This window comes from Nansenia antarctica (assembly GCF_963989245.1).
Source record: "Nansenia antarctica genome assembly, chromosome: 2".
NCBI lineage: Eukaryota > Metazoa > Chordata > Actinopteri > Argentiniformes > Microstomatidae > Nansenia > Nansenia antarctica.
The window spans coordinates 2,971,514-2,986,876 of NC_137675.1; the positions used below are offsets into that span (position 1 = coordinate 2,971,514).

The window sequence follows — 15,363 nt, forward strand, 5'->3', positions numbered from 1 at the left end:
CACTGCCATAGCAACTAGGGAACACACTGCCATAGCAACTAGTGAACATGCTGCCATACTAACTAGGGAACATGCTGCCATAGCAACTACTGAACATGCTGCCATAGCAACTAGTGAACATGCTGCCATAGCAACTAGTGAACATGCTGCCATAGCAACTAGTGAACATGCTGCCATAGCAACTAGTGAACATGCTGCCATACTAACTAGTGAACATGCTGCCATACTAACTAGGGAACATGCTGCCATAGCAACTAGTGAATCTTTCAAGTTTGAGAGAAAGGCAGAAAACTCGGACAAACTACTCGCTAATATCTGATGGTGAAAAGCTTCTAGACGAAATATTCTTGTAATCTTAAAAAAAAAAAAGTCTATTACTTGCTGTGGTAAATCATACATTTGCCAACTCCCGCCATTGTAAGTCATTGAATGTCCTTCAGTCACGGTCGGCCAGTCAGTCACTGTCAGTGAAGCGTTGTTTGTTTGTCCGAGTTTTCAAAGGGGGGCGTGGCTTAGTTAGCGATAGGTCCCGTTGCCCCTGTTGTATGAAATGTGCTCAACAAATAAACTTGCCTTGCCTTGTTCATGCCAAATCTCCTCTTTCCACAGTCTCCTCGTCCACCCCGGTGACAGAGCTGAAGGCTAACGGGACCATGGTGTTGAGGTGCTCTCTGGCCACCTTCGATGGGCCTATGGCGTGCTCCAGCTCCCTGCGGGGAGCCCTTCTGACCTGGGTGGACGAGGGAGGCGCTGAGCTGCAGGACGACCTCAGACGGTGGATCCCTGCGACGTCACTCTGAACGTGACCCTCCGGAGGGAGGACGACAACAGGAAGTGGAGGTGCCAGCTGACCTATGGAGTAGTGAGGACCGCCCTTGACTTCACCTCTACGTTCTCAGGTAGGATGTGTGTGTTATGTTGCAGTGATCCACAACGCCCCTACCCTGGGGCCCATTCCACTAAGGTGGATTATCTTCTAAGCCTCGATAAAGTTCTAAGCCTCGATAATGTTAGCTTGCGTTCGGTTCCATCAATGTGGCTCAAATAATTTGCTGCTTGGTTGAGCTCCTTCTGAGTCAGATATAATTAGCCTAGTCGCGAGCAGGCTAAAACACTGGCTATAGTAATACGTGCGTCAAAAAAGGCTCACAGGCGGAAACTACATCCCCGAACGACAGTTCCTCAAGTGTCTTTTAGGAAATATTAGTTCCCACTTCACACGAGATAGATAGATGGATAGGTTGACTGTGTGATAGATAGATAATTTGATATTTTGAAAGTGTGATCGATCGATAGATAGTTTGATTGTGTGATAGACAACTTGATATTTTGAAAGTGTGATAGATAGATCGATAGATCAATAAATAAAAGAGTGTAAAAAAAAAAACGGTAATTGTCTCAACTTGCATTGCTGTCATCACAGCGGTCTGGCTGGCGCAGTGGTTAAGGCAGCCAGCTAGAGTTCCAAAGGTTGCGTGTTCGAGACTTGAATAAGTGATTTCTTTTTTTTTTTTACATTTAACCGAAGATTTCATGCAAAGGCTTCAAACACCATTGTAATCGTGTCAGTTCTTGTAAATTAGCCTGCACCATAATTTAATAGCCTACATACTTTTTTAGATGAGATTTTAGATTAGATTCAGACAACGAAATGCAGTAAAAAGTGTGTCCGAAGAGGGATTCGAAACACCATCTAAAAATGACGAATAAATCCTATGGCAGCGGTCGATACCACTAGGCCATTGTGGCGATATGACGGTTTGTAGCCTGCTGCTGATATCACCACAGTAGTAATATTCATTTATTAAAATATGAACATATAACAATAACTGGGGCTAGTATGACCTACGCATTTAATCGTTCAGCAATTTCTTGCCAAACCATTTCTCTCGCCTTGTTAATTGCGGCAGTATTGCGCTATTTTACATCTTATTTTTCCGTCTTCATAAAGATCAATAATTCGGAATGCTGCGCAAATGTAGTACCCCTGCAGAGTGGAGTATCTTCATTTCGACAGATCGACTCTTCGGGGCTCTTTATGTCTGCGTGCACGCGCCCATATCGAAGATTTGTAAGCCGGTGTTCTGTGAACACTCATCACACAAGCCTGATCCTCGTTCGAGGAATCACCTGAGGCTTGAATTCCAATCCCGAGTTGCCTGATCGCCTGATTTATTTCAATCGCCGATATACTAAGCCACCTTTAGTGGAACGGCCCCCTGGACACCTTCAAATCATCTGTTCACCAAGGCCTAAAACAAATGTTTTAATGTGTTTTTCAGGGAGTATTGTCCAGACAACTCTGACTCCTGACCTCAAAGATGAAGAGCCCAACAATGGTAAAGTGATGACATTGCCTTTGGCCCCTAGTCTAGTTTTGTCGCTGTCTCTTTGTTTTCTTTGTTTTTCTGTTCTGTCTGTCTGACTTTCTGTCTGTAAAATCTGTAAAGTGTCCTTGCGTTTGCTATATAAAACCAAGTTGTTATTATTATTATTATTATTATTATTATTATTATTATTATTATTATTATTATATCTCCCCTGTCCACTGGGAAGTAGATGACCTCCGAGATGAAGAGCCCAACAACGGTACAGTGATGACATTGCCATATGGATAAAACGTAGATAATAATAATATATAATAAAAATAACTTTTATTTGTATAGCACTCTTCCTGCAAACGTTGCAGCTCAAAGTGCTCCAATCATTATATAATCAGAATTTGATAATTTAGTCATTTAAAGGCGATATTAAAAAGATGGGTTTTTAGTCTTGACTTGAACATATTTGCTGAGGTTGCATGATCCCTAATGTCAACTGGCAGTGAGACACAATCTGGGTGCATAAAATGAGAATGCAGCCTCACCAAATCTCTTCTTTTGTACATGTGGTACACAGAGAAAACCAGCGTCAGAAGACCTGAGAGCTCTATTGGGCTGATATGCTAGCAGAAGACCTGAACATTCTGGTGCGATTCACAGAACTTCAATATTCGCAGTGTTTGGAAATCGCATTTTGGTCTGTAGCGCCCTCTAGTGGCTGTGTGATGGTACAACCTTGAGATTGCACTGCGAGAGGAGATTGTGTTTAATCACAGTTTGTTTGTTGTTGCCTCCAGGTCCTTGTGGTGTTGCTACGTGGTTGACCATCAGTCGCATTGTGTTCTTCGTGACAATGACCTTGCTGGTTGTCATAGTAACCGTTTACACAGTGAGGAGGAACCGACCCAAACCAGGTGAGCCAGGTTAGGCATTGGCGTAAAGAAGTTCCATTGTTTATTTGTTTATTGTTTATTTCAACGGATCCCCATCTGTCATCACCATAGTGAATAAACTATTCTTCCTGGGGTCCACATGAAAGGCAGACTATCAAAACATAACAAAATCAATCAACAAAGGAATAATTAACAGCATTCACTTATTGAAACCTTTTATAAATAGATAACAGAATTAAAATAAAATACAAGTAGCAAAGTAGAATATGAAAATAAAAGAAGAAGACAGAGAGCTCACACCAAAAGTGGGGGTGGCCGTGGCTCAGGAGGTAGAGCCAAAGTCTAATGATCGCAAGGTTGGCAGATCGGCGGTTCGAAACCCCGGCTGGCCACGTGTCGAGGTGTGCTCGGGAAAGACACTGAAACCCCAAATTGCTCCCAGTGAGCGGGCCGGTGCCTTGCATGGTAGCTTGCCGCCATTGGTGTGTGAATGTGTGTGTGAATGGGTGAATGAGAGGCCGTTGTGAAGCGCTTTGGAATATATATACGTATGTATGAATCAATCGGCGACTGAGTTGTCTATGGAGACGTCTACCCCATTGTAGTGTGATTAGAAGTCATGTGACTCTGTAGTGTGATTCTAGTAGGAGTCAGGTGACTCTGTAGTGTGATTCTAGTAGGAGTCAGGTGACTCTGTAGTGTGATTCTAGTAGGAGTCAGGTGACTGTAGTGTGATTCTAGTAGGAGTCAGGTGACTCTGTAGTGTGATTCTAGTAGGAGTCAGGTGACTCTGTAGTGTGATTCTAGTAGGAGTCAGGTGACTCTGTAGTGTGATTCTAGTAGGAGTCAGGTGACTCTGTAGTGTGATTCTAGTAGGAGTCAGGTGACTCTGTAGTGTGATTCTAGTAGGAGTCATGTGACTCTGTAGTGTGATTCTAGTAGGAGTCAGGTGACTCTGTAGTGTGATTCTAGTAGGAGTCAGGTGACTCTGTAGTGTGATTCTAGTAGGAGTCAGGTGACTCTGTAGTGTGATTCTAGTAGGAGTCAGGTGACTCTGTAGTGTGATTCTAGTAGGAGTCAGGTGACTCTGTAGTGGTGGCAGGGGGGATGACAATAGCAGCTGATGCCGCAGGAATCCTTGCCACAAAAAAATGACCCTCCTACTGCCTTATATACATATATTTATATATATATATATATATATATTTTTTTTTAAACGTTAAGTTCCTTTTGTACCGTACTTGTACTGAACACATTATCAGGAGCACTATACTAATACTGGGTAGGGCCTCCATTTGCTCTCAAAACAGCCTCAATTCTAAATTTGGGAGGCGGGGGGGGGCTCCCCTGGTGCTAGGAAAAAAAAATAACTAAAGACAAGAAGGGAAAAGAGCTGGTTTACATAAATAAAGGCTATGTACACTATCCACTATACTATACTATACAAATAAAACACTGTGCTGTACTCTATGCAATGCTATACCTATTCTAACATTTCCTATTCTCTGAACCTTATGTAGCCTAGGGTTGTCATGGTCCTGTGATACGTGTTGTAATTCACTGTGTGGGCATGGGGTGGCGCTGTCACAATACCTGAGGCAGGTATATCAGGTAGCACATTTGTTGTTGTTGTCGTCAGGTGTTGACCCCGGAAAGGCAAATAGGTTTGACCGCAAGGGCGCTAAGTTTGTTATTGTTATTGTTTGTACCAGTGATTAAGCCATTGATGGCACATAGTAACACAATAAATGTTTATTATGCAGCAAACCAACGACTACGGATCTTATATAACCAACAGCAACACATCAAACTAGGACGCACGGCGCGTCAACCGGACAATCCGTCGGGTTAGCATCTCAGTAGCAAGTAGTAGACTATGCTCCTTTAACAATTATTATTAATGTACCTGGTTATGTTACAGTAGAGAAACAAATGCATTTAGTAAAGACTTACGCCAAATTGGTGCAACCCAGTCCAGTAGGCTACCAGATACGATGTTGTAATGTATGCACATATTTTGCTAACGGTTGCCAGACGGAATTGACAATGTCCAGCCCAACCGGTCTAAAAGCTGCCGAATCCACCCGTCCAGTGTGACCAAAAGTAGCCCAATCTGGCAACCCTGCTTGCTACGTTCTTGCAGCTCATGTGAACACAGGTTCTTCCATCAGCGCTCGCCTGCCGCTTCGATTGCAGACTCAAGTTAACGCGCGTGCAGAAAGATGCCACGAAACTCATGTCCGGTAAAACAAATTGTTATTTCTCGCCGTGAGAAATAGAGATGCGGCGTGAGAGCGTGAGAACTGGTTGAAATGCGTGTGTCTCACGGTGATTGCGTGAGACTTGGCAGCCCTGCCGATAAATAGCCATGTGAGTGTGTCTGTTTGTTGACAAGATGGACGCTGCCATCAATGACCTTATGCACAGGAAGGTTTTGTTGATCAACATTCTCTTCACGGGACTGTGGTCTGTCCACACACACAATGTGTGGTCTGTCCACATACCTTCTGCTTTGTTTTGGGTAAGTGTGAGTTACATTCGTTATTTAAGCTGTATGCCTTCTAGGCTAGCTAAGCAGGTGTTAGCTTGTTAGCTATCTAGCTAGCTTTGTTAGAGAGCTGACGGTGGTTTTGTGTGTTGTGTATGAATGTACAGTTATTGTGTGTGTGTGTGTGTGTGTGTGTGTGTGTGTTAGCTAGCTATCCATCACTACCATTCCGTTTTATTTACATCATGTTCTTATATCACTATTTGCACTTTTGGTTGGATGCTAAACTGCATTTTGTTTAATCTAATCTTATTAGCAATTCTATTATAACATAGTAGAATTTCATAAAAATGGTGCGTTGGTAACAGTGGCCAATCATTTTAAATGTACCCATCTGATGCCCAGATGGGAAGGGATGGACTTAACCAAAGTCCCACTAGATGCATTATGGACTATAATCAGGGGTGCACATAACTGGTGCGCCAGTGCGCATGCGTCGCCAAAATGCATGCTGCGCGGCAGATCAGCCGCATGATGGCGCTTTTGCGCACCAAAAAAAAAAAAAAAGTTGATCACCAAAAAAACATCCTCTACCATGGTTGAAATTGAGGACAGTGATAATTTACAGCAGTCAAGAGAGCAGTGATGATGACGATTAAGCTTGTAGCATAAATAAATGCTTAGGCTGTAACTTTTTGTTGAAAAGTTGATTTCAGTGTTTACAGAACAGAGCAGTGCTTAAAGAGATGTCCGTTTATTTCAGTGTGTTTAAAGAACAGACATTCAGTTAGTGCTTAAAGAGATGTCAGTTGATTTCATTGTGTTTAAAGGAGTCTGACAGACTTTCATGCTTAAAGAGCAGTCATTTGATTTTGCATTTGTTTATTTTGTTTTGCACACAATCATTTGTTCGTTCATCTTTATTTATGAATAAATGTCGTTTTGCTAATATAAGTTATCCATGTATCCCTTTTTCATCCATCCTGTGGGACGGGTCGTGACTCGCGAGCTCGGGGAGCACCAAGCAGCATCCCTAGGTGCTCCTCTGAGCACTGGCCCCAAAAAGTTATGTGCACCCCTGACTATAATGATAAATGCATACACACGGACACAACATTATTTATTTTTACTATTCTATTGTTGTATTGATCAATTGTATCTTGCCTTATGTCTTCCTTATCTTTTCCTTTTGCAATTCTTTCCTTTTGCCATTTTGTTCTCCCTTGTTGCTGCAATGTCGACTGAAACTGAAGCCATAAGAATTTTTCTCTCTTGTACTTTTAAAATGTTGGCACACATGGCTAAAATCATGAATCTTTAATTATTATTATTATTTAGCAATTTAAACATGTCAGCCCAATCAATGTGTTTAATGTGAAATGAGAGTGAGTGAAACTGCATTATTTCTCTGCCCTTTGTTTCCACAGATCGTCTTAAGATATCTGCAGGCTTTCAGCAGGTGAAGATCGGAAAGAGGGGTGGACGCCGCGGTGATTTCCATGATGTAGGAATCAACACCAGGCAGGCCATGGAGCATGTCAAGGAATCCAAGACTGGTGTGTTAGCCAGCCATTACATGGTTACAATTATAGTATAGTTTTAGAATAATGAACAACATGATACATCCATGTATGAAATCCTCATCAAACCCATTGCAGAAGAATGTCATTGTTCTGTTTTCTGTAATATAATGCTGTCATCTGTGATATGTCTTCAGGGTCCTCTGGCTCTCCTATTCAACTGAAAGCCAACTTCTTCCGCATCCTTTCCCGCCCTCAGTGGGTGCTTTACCAGTACCATGTGGACTACAAGCCCCCCATAGAGTCCCGCCGCATGCGTTCTGCCCTCTTGTATCATCATAACGAGACGCTAGGCTCAGCCCGCACCTTTGATGGAGCCCTCCTCTTCCTGCCTCACAGACTTGAGAACCGGGTACAGTACACTAGAGGGTTCGGTTCTTCTGATGGCTCTATCACTCGGATTTGTGATAGACTAAGATCATAATTTACCAAACGGCATGTAAGAACTTGTCAAAGTAGTTAACTGTTAATTGTTGGAGCAAGAGTGAAAAACATACTAACTACAGTATGATCTAAAGCTGATGGATCAGCTCCCACATGCTGTTTTGAGAAGCATGTTCTAATTGTAATTCATTGAGAAACCTTGACACAGAGCTTCCATTGTATTTTGTAGGAGACTGTACTTCAGTCTCGGACCAACCATGGAGAGGATGTCCAGATCACGATCACTCTGACCAATGAGCTGCCACCCACCTCTCCAGTGTGCCTGCAGTTCTACAACATAATCTTCAGAAGGTCAGAGCACCCAGTGAAAGGTTATGGTTGTGTTGACCTATAATAAGACACAAACTCACGTTTCTCTGTCGGTCTCTATTCCGTCATTGTCTGTAAAAATGTTTTTCTCTGTTTGTTCTAGGGTGCTGCGGATGCTAAACATGCAACAAATTGGACGCCATTACTACGACCCAAATGAACCACTCAATATCCCACAGCACAGGTCTGTGCCTTACCTGTCTCGGCAGTGGTTTTACCCATAAAGACAAAAGAGACAGAATAAAGATGTTGTTGTGTCCTTCATTGTGTGGCATGTTGTATGCATGTGCTTTTCAGACTGACCATCTGGCCTGGCTTCACCACCACCATCCTGCAGTATGAGTCGAGCATTATGCTGAGTATGGATGTGAGCCACAAGGTGCTGCGCAGTGAAACAGTGCTCACTTTCATGGGCAATCTCAAGCAGCAGTGTGGGGACCAGCGCTTCATGGAGGCCTGCACCAAGGAGCTGGTGGGCCAAATTGTCCTCACCAAGTAAGACCCACCACTAGATGAACGCAGAGATACAACTGTTGTTTCTCTACGGTAACGCTTTACAGTAATGCAGAGTAGGTACTAAGCACTAAGCTCTACTTTGATTTGTGCATATTCATATTTATTTTAAAACATTTAACTAAATGTTTATTCAACCTTATAATACCCACTTTTACATTGTTGCAAAGAAACATTCACATTTATAACAACCAACTGTCTATGGGAATTTTTTCTCTCAGGTACAATAACAAGACCTACAGGATTGATGATGTTGCATGGGACCACACTCCTACTAACACATTCAAGAGAGGGAACTCTGACATCTCCTTCAAAGAATACTACAAAACTGTAGGTGTTGTCTCATAAACTTAAACTATCAGACCATATCAATGACCATGTGTCACAGCAACCACTGAACTCATTATGATTTAACACTTTCATTCAGCAATATAGTCTGGACATCACCGACAACCGGCAGGCCCTTCTGGTAAGCCATGTGAAGAAGATGGGCCCTTCTGGGGGGCCGCCACGTGGCCCAGCCATGCTCATCCCAGAGTTCTGCTACCTTACAGGTACCACTGACTTGACACTAGAGAAACCTCACAAACACTACTTATGGACAGTATTTATTTTAGTATTATATACACTGCTACTTTTTGTTTTTTTTAATAGGCCTGACGGACAAGATGCGCAGTGACTTCAACATCATGAAGGACCTGGCCACCCACACCAGACTGAACCCAGAGCAGAGGGAGCAGCGTCTCAATCGCTTTGTCAATAACATCCACAAGTACGTCACACTCTATATGGTTTGACTATGAGCAGCCTTGCACTGATGTAATGTTGACTCTACACCCCAGCTTTAAGTGGTTACAATATTGATATCACAACGTTGATTGCAAAACTGACCACCTTGCAGGAACCCTGAGGCTGAGGCTGAAATTAATACCTGGGGGCTCAACTTTGACAACAAACTCCTGAACCTCACAGGCAGAGTCCTCCCTGCTGAGAGGATTATCCAAGGATCCAGATCGGTATTGAATACATCAGAAATGATGTCCCCAGTGTGGCTTATTACAGTACTTGTTACCTGCAGTTTGAAGCTCTTGCTAAACATTTCTGTTTTACTGCAACATGTACTGATCTAGCTCCAAACAAGAATGTTTGCTGGTCATGTATTTGCATGTATATGCCTGTCATAATCTGTGATTGCAACAAACTCAAAAACCTTATTTTTTCTTTTTCTTTTGTCTCCCAGTACGACTACAACGCTTGGGCAGCAGACTGGTCCAAAGAAATGAGGGGGATCCCCCTGATCAGCAGCCGGCCACTGGACAACTGGATCATGTTCCTTACCCACCGCAACGCTGACGTAGCCCACGCCCTCCTGGACGGCTTAAATAAGGTGACCCCACTCCCCACCCATGGGCATCCGCATGCAGAGGCCTGTTATGTGAGTTCTCACTCTGGGTTGGAGGAGACTGGAAGGAGGCACACACACACACACACACACACACACACACACACACAGTGCTATAGCACCACCTAGTGGCAGGGAGCAACATATGATACCTAAGTTAATTACAACGGTGAGTCCAGCTGTGAATGGGCATAGCTAGAATTAAGGTTCCAAGCTTGAGTTAATGAGCACTTTAAGCTGCAGTATTGTACCACAGGTGTTTTACAAAGCCTTGAGTATTCTTTGCCAATCATACGTGGGTGTTATCTCAAAATGAACATGGTTACCATCAGTGGAAGTCCCATTGCTTAGATGTCCCAGTGCTTTGACAGTTTTGGTCTGTGTACAGGGTGGAGTACGAGGACCGCCAGGAGTCTCTGCTCAGGGCTCTGCAGCACAACGTTACAGAGACCACCCAGATGGTTAGTCTCTGAGCATAACATGTCTAGCAATCGTCTTAATCTGTGTCCAGGTAACCACCTCTAGGTGTTGAATGAGGACTAAAGCATGTGTGTTACCTCCTCAGGTGGTGGTGATCCTCCCCAGCAACAGGAAGGATAAGTATGACAGTGTGAAGAAGTACCTGTGTGTGGACTGTCCCACCCCCAGCCAGTGTGTGTTGGCTCGCACCCTTTCCCGCCAACAGGTCGTCATGACTGTGGCCACCAAGATTGCCCTGCAGATGAACTGCAAGATGGGAGGAGAGCTCTGGAGTGTGGAGATCCCAGTAAGTCGCACAGTGAATTGAAATAAACCCAAAGTCACAAATGTTGTTGGGGCCCAATATATTAAAAAACGGCTGTGCACATACAGACCAATGCTCATGATAAGTTTAAAGTGGACTTTTATTATTTGTTGTTTTCATTATTCAATAGACACATTAAAAACGATGAAGATATATATATATAAACGGTCAAGATATCTCGCTTTGAATGCCGTCATCAGTCCTGATGTTCCAAATTGCTCAAGATTCCCGATTCCAGATTATATTAACTCTGGGGCTTTTTTAGGAAGTAAACATAGACTTTGAGTTTTGATAGCTATGATACGTTTTGAAATTATGATAGTTTGAGACGGTATGCATTATGGATTGACCAGAAATACACATGACAATGATACACAATGAATTTTGGGTAAACTTTCCCTTTTTAATGTGGATAACATTTATCTGACTGACTACCTCACATGGGTGCAGGTACAATTTCTACAGCGTGTTCTATTTCTACAACCACACATTTCACACCTATGTGATCTCCATCCACAATCTTATGTTCCACCCCATGTATCTCAATAGAAGCATGTGCTAAACCAAACTTTGTAAGGTGTAACTTCACCTGCCTCTGTTTCACAGCTCCAGCAGCTGATGATCGTGGGCATTGACTGCTACCACGACATAGCTGCAGGGAAGAGGTCCATTGGAGCTCTGGTGGCCAGTCTCAACAAGGGCATGTCCAGGTATGTGGATGAGCATGGAGAAGCATGGCCTTGGGTTATGAATGTGCTCTTTACCACCAATGTTGGTAGCCAGTACCAACTGATTCCTCTTGTTTTCCAGGTGGTTCTCCAAGTGTGTGGTTCAGAGCCGTGGTCAGGAGATCATGGATGGCTTGAAAGTGGCTCTGCAAGGCAAGTTCAATGAAACAACAAAGCATTTCAAATAAGATACCATATCAAAATTGACCACTGACTGCCACATTGTAACAATCTCTTCCAAGTCTTCTTTTCAACATAATCCCTCAGAGAAGCATGAGAATGATCCCTAGTATCCTAAGTGCAGGCTCTCTTTCCCAGGTGCACTGAAGGCCTGGCTGAAGCACAACCAGTGCCTGCCCTCACGCATCATTATCTACAGAGACGGAGTGGGGGACGGGATGCTGCAGAGTGTGGTCAACTACGAAGTGCCACAGATCCTGGACTCAATCAGCACCATGGGAAAGGACTACACGTAAGAGGACCTTAAGGACCTACACCTTAATTGAGAATTTCTAACATAATCAACATTTTTCATGTCTTTCTACCAACATATTTTAGTACGAGATGGCAATTAGAGCGTATTAAGGCCTACATATCTTCAGTGTTTCCTCTAGGATTTTTCACATTAGTGGCGGAGTGGTAAAAAAATAATAATTGCACGCACATGAAACGCGCACTGGCGCTCAAAACAAAGACGTAATTTCACCAAAAACTAAAGGGTGGCAACATAAAAAAATTATAATAACCGGTGATTTTTATATAGAAGGTGATCAAATACCAAGATATCCTACAGCTGCAGCAGAACATGCGGAACGCGCATACAGCACTGAACATATACATGTGACTGACAGATACGCCCAAGACACACACACACACAGAGAAAGATCATCAGCTCATCGAATATGAAGTACACAGGGAACCGGGAACGCGCATACAGCACTGAACAACATCCGTAGAATATAAACTTGCGACTTACAGTCACAATGAAAGATCAGCTCATCAATACAAAGTATTGCAAGCCTACATGAGAGTACACGCACAAAACCGTCTAAAGTTACTCATTAACTGTTTACACAAGTAAAATCACAGTGTGACAGTCAGATGGAGCATTCGGTAAACAACCAACAGCAAGGAAATGCTATCAGCTGAGTTAAAGAAAACCAACTTTTACCTTTGATGACACCGACATGAGCCCTGCTTACCCGTACCTCTGCCGTTCTGTTCGTGGTGATTTTAGAGGCTATAGATAATTGTTGCCCCGCGCATATTGCCCTGTAATTAGACCATGCGACCACACCTTGTGTCTCTTATTGTACAAATGTTCCCTGAATTTTTGCTGCATGTTTTTCCAGCATCCGTTGTCAATAAAGATTCGACTCCCCTTCTTTTCCCCTGCCAATACTGTGTCGTTTATGACATTTACCAACGTTTATGCTATGAATAGTTCGATGCTAGCGTTAGGTGCGAGGCTGCTCGGTTAACCCATTTGCGGGAACATTATTTGTTTCACAAAATAGCCTGATTTAGTTGACCATGAACATCAGAGACTACATTACGAATGTTCATTTAAAATACTTGTATACTGAGCACTGGTATAAGCACATGAACCAGAGAACAGCAGTAAATGCAATAACCCACAGTCGTCGCTGATGTTGCATTTTCGATTAGGATACAGGATTAAAGGGAGAGGGGAGGGATTTCCTGAAATCCGCTAAATTCTGACCAATCACAAAATTGCTTTGCAAGCGCGTTGCCGACGAGGTTAATTGCAACATCGTAACGAAATCGGAATGAAAATGTAGGTCTGAAAGCGGCCTAAATCTAGCTTAAATCTGCTTTTTCTTTTTCTATTCTCCGATCATAATTCCTCGCTGCCTTTCTCGTTGCGCAGCCTGAATCAATTAGTGGCGGAGAAAATGTATTTGTGGCGGCCCGCCACGAATCAATGCATATAGAGGAAACACTGTGTCTTAATAACCAGGGTTCCCTTTAACACATTCAATCACCAATCATTCTGATCGTATTTTCTCTCTTCCCCTCCTAGACCCAAACTCACAGTGGTGGTTGTGAAGAAGCGGATCAGTTCCAGGTTCTTTGCCCAAGTTGGCGGCAAGATGGCCAACCCACCCCCTGGAACAGTCATCGACACTGAGGTCACCCGCCCAGAATGGTATCGATTCAATACGCAATTCAGAAAATATGTTGTTTTTTCAGAGATGTGCTATGTCTGCTTTATCCAGTCTTAAAACGGTGGCTACAGTTGCAATTTCCCATTTTCAGGTACGACTTCTTCATTGTCAGCCAAGCTGTTAGACAGGGAAGCGTCTCCCCAACCCACTACAATGTGGTGTATGACAGCAGTGGACTGAAGCCTGACCACATGCAGAAACTGACCTACAAACTCTGCCACATATACTTCAACTGGCAGGTATGCTGGGTTGTCTTTCCAGTAGTAGTTTTAAAGGGGAGGTTTACCCGAACGTTCATTATTTCGTGTGCAGCTGCATCATAGCTATCAAAACGTGTGAGGTCTGTTGTGACGGGGAGAGGGGGGGGGATCTTGGGAGTTTGGAACATCAGGGCATTCAAAGCGAGATATATTTACTCAGAGATTGTTTTATAACATGATTCTTTGTGTGTGGATATGTCTACTTTAGAGTAATGAAAACAACAAATGCACAAAATGACAGGGTAAAAGTCTGCTTAAACTATTCTCTTGGTCAGTAATTCAAATGCAGGCATGAACAGGGTGTAGTTCACATTGAAACACATCTTAAACCTACTGATACGTATCCATATTGGTTATGAAATCAAACATACTGTATTTACATATGGTTTTCCCATTTCAGGCATGCAAGTTGTTTTTTGATACATAAATTGTCGTTGATTTTGTCTCCCCCAATTATTTCAGGGGATCATCCGAGTGCCTGCACCCTGCCAGTATGCCCACAAGCTTGCTTTCCTGGTGGGACAGAGCATCCACAGAGAGCCCAACATGAAGCTGGATGACTTCCTCTACTACCTGTGAGAGGGGAGCAGCTACCTGAAGAGCACTTTGGAGTGAACTTGTTTTCCTTTTGTTTGTTATGCAAATTTGAACTGCTATTCTATTTTATTTTATACTATTGTTCTTTGGAAATGATTTATTACAGATGGTCAAACTTCGGTGCAAAGTTTTATTTTGTGTTTTTTATTTTGTTCTTTTACTAAGATCAAGTTGCATGATACTGTTTGAAAATGTTGTTACTGCAGCTGTCATTTTGGCTGTCTCCCTGTTTTCATTATCATGATGAAGGTTAGGGTTTGTGTTGTGTTTTGAAACAAATAAATATTAACTGAATTACCAGTGTCGTTGCATTCTTGAATACAGTACGTATCAAGCAAATATAGAGAATTGAGTGTCCTGTGGGCCATTCTTTATATGTGTCGGTCAATGAGATTTGAGAGAACAGCGACCAGCGATCTACCTAAGTAGTCCACTTGTAGGATACCTGAATGGCATAGGGAGAAAGACCCGCAACACAACAAGTTAGAAAATATCTAATTTATTTTGTTAAAAAAATGTGCACATGCACACCCACACAATATTTCGTAACCATCAATATAGGCTGATATTTCTTTTCATAAAGCTAGCACACAATTGCAGACTTTTAAAACATGGTTTTGAAGACACCATTGGGAAAGCTTGCACTGTTTGATTATACATTTTAATGTACAAAAAAGGCAGTCTGAAAATCAAGTATATTATTTAGGGATTTTAACATCTAGTCCTATTAAGAATCCTAAAAACAATTTACAAATGGACAAAGTACAAAAAGAGCAACAGTCACTCAAACAATATGTATAGAAGCAATGACTGAAAACCTATGGTTCATGACTTGAACATTTGTACATTTACTGT

At 42.6% G+C, this 15,363-nt stretch overlaps 1 pseudogene across 1 annotated transcript; it reads left to right on the forward strand.

The window, feature by feature from the left end:
* Positions 1–653: 653 nt before the first annotated feature.
* Positions 654–14,490, forward strand: LOC308151810 (piwi-like protein 1; annotated as a pseudogene). The gene is made up of 22 exons: positions 654–775; positions 817–899; positions 2,283–2,339; positions 3,119–3,235; positions 7,121–7,258; positions 7,420–7,634; positions 7,896–8,017; positions 8,139–8,219; positions 8,333–8,530; positions 8,770–8,878; positions 8,976–9,102; positions 9,203–9,320; positions 9,450–9,564; positions 9,789–9,983; positions 10,339–10,411; positions 10,516–10,716; positions 11,341–11,444; positions 11,545–11,615; positions 11,781–11,934; positions 13,507–13,632; positions 13,743–13,890; positions 14,374–14,490. The product of its transcript is annotated as a piwi-like protein 1 (transcript).
* The last annotated feature ends 873 nt before the right edge of the window (positions 14,491–15,363 follow it).